Genomic DNA, 5,000 nt, shown 5'->3' with positions numbered 1-5,000 from the left:
ATAGTCCTTACTTATTATAATTATATTTGTAGTTGAAGAAAGTAGATAAGGTATACACAGCATTTCAGATAGATGAAAGTGTAAGTAATTACATTAAATGTATTTACATGCCTATCTTCCTTGAAGTATCATGGTTAGACTTTTCTTCAAGTAATTATGTCTATAAAGGCATAGTTCTATGAGATTAAACCAGACTTACATATATATATATATATACAAAATTTACAATATTTTCACTATAGTTATTACTATTTCTGATCTCCAATGCATTAGATAATGTCACCATGACACGTTAATGAATAAATATGTTATGGAAATATTTCGTTTTTAGTTAATTGATAATTATAAACATGAATATTTTGGGGTTTTTTATACGCGCTTTGTTTGAAGGACTATTTTCATTTCAAGGAACTTTGATACACATTAACAAACCTTGAGAAATCAGCACAATCAACCTTCATCAAATAAAAGTAAAAGACAAAAAATAATTTATAACAGAGTCAACATCATGATCAGTACAGTATTTAAAATATATCATTCATAAATCATGAGCACCAAATGTACCTTGCCTACGAAGCGCAAACTTTTTATCTTCAAAAACTTGAAAAAGTGTCATATCGGCGGGTGTGTGCGTAGGACGAACAGTCCAAGTTTGTGACGTCTAATGAGGTAAAGTGGTGTTATATATTTAGATGATCTTGCCACAACGACAAGGATTAAAACAAAATTGATGTTCTGTTTGTAAGTTTTGTTTGGTTATAAGTGCTGTTAGTTGATAATTCAAACCAAGCCCCCAGACTAGCTTCTTATCAACTCGCACGTACAGTGTTCTGTACGCTTACATCATGTCGAGAATTACGTAAAATATATTGTTCAAAATTTATCAATAGTTCAACCACACTGTGCTTCTTTTTTGAAATATATAGTAATCGTATTGTTATTTAAAAAATAAACTAATTTGGGATGCTTTTAAAATAGCGATTTGAAAAATCGCGGCATTATTTACGCAGAAAATTGCCGCTAGAGGACTCTAACTCTTTTCGATATTTCAGCCAATGAGAAGGCCAGGATCGGTAAATTTTGTCTGAAAGGCCGTCGCAATAGGCTATGCGGACTGAGTACGTTTAGCCAGAGACGTATATATATATATATCGTGTTATATACGTCGCTGGTTTAGCCTAAAACTTGCTTTGTTATAATATTTTCAGTATCATAAGACAAAACAGTGTTTTGAGTAGTTCTAAATGTTGTGTATATGTTTTCCGTTCATTTGAATATTTGACATTGATGCTACAACGGAAGGTTGGACGAGAGGTTATATCATATATACATATGTTGTCCAATCCAACAGGCAAATGACACGTGTCTACAAAATTGAAAGGCATTTATAACGGCTATAAATCTTGTGTACGAATTGGCCTAGTCACAGTCAGGGGAAAAAGGATAAAAATTCTGTAACGTGACATTTTTAGCACAAAAGTATTAAGATGATCCCTATCATGATAATATATCGCGTGATCTATTTATACTTGTTATCACTATTAACTATCTACTTACATACATATCTACTATCTGACCTACATCGGAGCTCTCACGATCACCTTTATATACCTAATTATTACTACTGCTTGTAATACACAGCCTAGCGCATTAACCTGTTGTCTCCCTGGGTTATGTTTACAACTGTAGACTTCCATATAAAAACCTTTCTGTACGTTGATGTGTGTATGGCATTGTGTGATTCACATACTAGATCAGTACTCGTTTGTATCAAAAAGTTTTATTCGCGCGCACGCGGCGTGTGTGTGTGTGGGGTGTGTGTGTGTTTGTGTGTGTGTGTGTGTGTGTGTGTGTGTGTGTGTGTGTGTGTGTGTGTGTGTGTGTGTGTGTGTGTGTGTGTGTGTGTGTGTGTTGTGTGTGTGAGGGTGTGTTTGTGTGTGTGTGTGTGGGGGGGGGGGTGTTTGTGTGTGTGTGTGTGTGTTTTATTTAGTTTTTTGCTTGTTTGGTATGGGTTTTCTTGTAACGTTTTGCTTTTGTTATCACAAGAAAGTGTATACATGTTAGCAATAGCTTAGTTCAATGTTAGAGCAAATTAAAATAATGGTTATATATTTGTTTTCATGTGATGATGATGATGATGATGATGATGATGATGATGATGATGATGATGATCTAGATGACTTGTTTATGGATGGGAAAATAATATTTTTACGAATTAAAATTTTCGCGATCTTGTTGTGAAAGGACATCCAATTCGCCCGTGTCTCAGAATTTCACAAATTGAATATTCGCGATCACATTGATATGCCATGAAAAAGCGAAATTATCCTCGCGACAATGACCGGCCATAAGGGCACCACCAAGGGCACATCCATACTTAGTGTATAGTGTATTGGAAAACAATACAGATCGAAAGAAAAGTGCAAATTCATTGTAGACAAACCGTCTATTGATAATGTCTGTTGTATAAAGGTAATCAGGCCTGTGGAATCGCTGTGTACTTTAAGCCTTGATAACGATACGTAACAATACACATCCTAGGTAGGGCTAGTGTTAAAGGCTGGCTCGGCCGTACCAGTCACATATTATTGATTAAATAAGCATTAAATATTAAATAAAATGCCATGAATAAAAACAATTGTTTAGAATGACAAAGGGAAAAGAATGTGTTTCAGGATTCTATTTTCTAGCTGTTGTGATTGTATGTATTGTGATGGTGGTATAGGTAATAGCGTACATTATCATTATTACTTATGTGACTTTTACTAGAAGGACGAAACGTCTGTGTGATGCCATGTATTTCATTGTTTGTCTCTACTACAGCTTATCTACGTTTTCATTAAATGTGGCCATTCACTTGCGTGTCCTTTTTACAATTTTCAGAGATGCGAATATTTCTAATTTTATAAATACCGCCTTTGGCGAGTGTTAATTTATTCACAACTCATTCATAAAGTACTAACGAGCTGTTGATGAATTAATAAACGAGATGTTAATGGGCCGTCACACTACCGAGTATCCAAATGGTTGTTGTATAGCATTTCGTCTCACCAGTAAAACGTGGGTGTACATGGTTAGGCAGTGGAGTTCTTGTAAAACCTTGTTTCAGATATCAGACACATTAACTTATCAATTGTCACGGTAAACATTATCACATTCACCGCGAATCAGCTGGTATGATGTTTTATCAAAATAAAATGTCTTAATAGAGGTTGTGTCAAACACCTTATCATGTGTCTTTGTGATAATCAAAAATCAAGTCACATGACATTTTATTGTGTCAATCAACATCTTATCACGTGACATGTCATTGTGTCAACAAACCATCTGATTAGCTTTTAAACAAACTAATTATGCCAAACATACTTCGCTAATTACGCATTTTACTGATTAAACTTTTAGGAAATTATTAGCTAGATTAAGTAGGATTTGGGTCTGTTAGAGTGTTATGTATGAGCCCTGATTCCGAGGCTGATTAAGTTATTAAGAAGATTAAATCTACCGTCTATCGGTAACAACAGTTTACAGAATTCTAATTCATATCGATAATTCTGTGTTATTTAACACACACCTAATGTAACATGCTTGACTTTCTGAGCTGTTTGATCTTTCCCGGCAGTTTAAGAAAAATCAGTTTACATAGAGGAATTTTAAATAACATATTTTACATTCTACAGATGAAATTGATCTAAATTGGCATTTCGCCAGCTTGTTTCATAAGTATTGTTAATTAAACATGCGTATAATTATGGAATAAACGGGTGTGATTGTTTTGTTTATTCCGCGGTATGTTTGGTGATGTGCACTTTGTCGGTAATAATTTCTGTGTCGACAGATACTGGTCACTGATGGACAATATTACTATATATGTTTTGAAACTTAAATTTTTAGCAATAAATCTGACATATTTTTAGCATTTATTATCTAAAGTTCATCACGACAGGTATTACATATTGTCAAATATTTCTACTTTATCAATGTCAGAGACCAGCCCGACTTTCACCAACACCAGTAAATCTTTACCGATTTGCTTCATATTATTTTTTGTAAATTTGTCGACCGCAAATTGCACTGTGTATTAATTGTATAAACGGCAGGTTTCTGGTTGTTTATATACAAATCAGGTAGATATAAAACGAACGTTAAAATATTGGTTTTATAAAACATTAACGTCTCCCAGTATATCTAACTAAATCCTGTTTAGAGAGAAACAACAGCCCTACACATAATTGTATTTATTTGTAGGCAGTTTGTCACCGTTCTGACCCAGTGGATCCGTAATCTATATCTTTATCTCGGAGAACAGGGATCCTTGTGTTATCTCACAAGTCTTCCTACAGTTATTTCTTTTATTGATATTTTAACCTCGTAATATCAACTTTGAGTTTCAATAAAGATTCTGCTGACATCTTGGTTTTTGGTTTGTTTCTATATATAGCGAACTTCCGGTTTTATTTTATCATTTTAATTGTATTTACAGATATACTCCTGCAAGTGTGGTTTATATATATATATATATATATATATATATATGTATGTTTTCTGGACACGGAGAATTTACCATATTTTCACTGTATATATATATATATGTTTTCTGGACACGGAGAATTTACCATATTTTCACTATATATATATATATGTTTTCTGGACACGGAGAATTTACCATATTTTCACTATATATATATATATGTTTTCTGGACACGGAGAATTTACCATATTTTCACTGTATATATATATATATGTTTTCTGGACACGGATAATTTACCATATTTTCACTATATATATGTTTTCTGGACACGGAGAATTTACCATATTTTCACTATATATATATATATATATATATATGTTTTCTGGACACGGAGAATTTACCATATTTACACTATATATATGTTTTCTGGACACGGAGAATTTACCATATTTTCACTGTATATATATATATATATGTGTTGTTTTCTGGACACGGAGAATTTACCATATTTTCACTGTATATATATATTACG

The 5,000-nt window shown here is 33.1% G+C and overlaps 1 protein-coding gene across 1 annotated transcript in view; it reads right to left on the bottom strand.

The window, feature by feature from the left end:
- LOC132546346 (UPF0394 inner membrane protein YeeE-like) overlaps positions 1 to 5,000 on the bottom strand; it is a 35,762-nt gene that overhangs the window by 17,488 nt on the left and 13,274 nt on the right. The gene's annotated exons all lie outside the window — the stretch shown is intronic.

Source organism: Ylistrum balloti, unplaced genomic scaffold, assembly GCF_031769215.1.
Source record: "Ylistrum balloti isolate Yb309-2 unplaced genomic scaffold, AGI_CSIRO_Ybal_v1 Utg369884, whole genome shotgun sequence".
Taxonomy (NCBI): domain Eukaryota; kingdom Metazoa; phylum Mollusca; class Bivalvia; order Pectinida; family Pectinidae; genus Ylistrum; species Ylistrum balloti.
Note: the sequence above shows the minus strand (reverse complement) of the source record. Positions and strands in the feature narration are given on the sequence as shown.